Consider the following 356-nt stretch of genomic DNA (forward strand, 5'->3'; position numbering starts at 1 on the left):
TGTTTATTTTTTCAGTTTGTTCTTAGCTGTTTGCTGCTGCTGCATTTGGCGTTGCTGCTGGTTGCTGCTCGCTTCTGTATACTGACGCAGTAAGCTGTTGCTGCTGCTGCTGCTGCTGCTGCTTCTGCTGCTGTTGCTTTTGCTGCTGCTGTTGTTGTTGCTGCTGTTGTCATTGTTGTGTGCTGGCTGTTGCTGCTGCTGCTGCTGCTGCTGCTGCTGCTGCTGCTGAGGTGTTTGTGCTGCGAATTTATGCACCGCACTGCCGCAAGATGACGACGCATTTCTTTCTCTGCTGCTGCTGCTGCTGCTGCTGTTGCTGCTGCTGCTGCTGCTGCTGCTGTTGCTGCTGCTGCTGC

At 53.7% G+C, this 356-nt stretch overlaps 1 protein-coding gene across 1 annotated transcript in view; it reads left to right on the forward strand.

The window, feature by feature from the left end:
- Positions 1-356, forward strand: part of EMH_0084240 (zinc carboxypeptidase, putative) — a gene marked incomplete at both ends in the record, with an annotated part of 8840 nt that overhangs the window by 7666 nt on the left and 818 nt on the right. The window lies entirely within an intron of this gene.

Source organism: Eimeria mitis, genomic scaffold (genome assembly GCF_000499745.2).
Source record: "Eimeria mitis Houghton genomic scaffold, Emh_scaff114, whole genome shotgun sequence".
In the NCBI taxonomy this organism is placed as follows: domain Eukaryota; phylum Apicomplexa; class Conoidasida; order Eucoccidiorida; family Eimeriidae; genus Eimeria; species Eimeria mitis.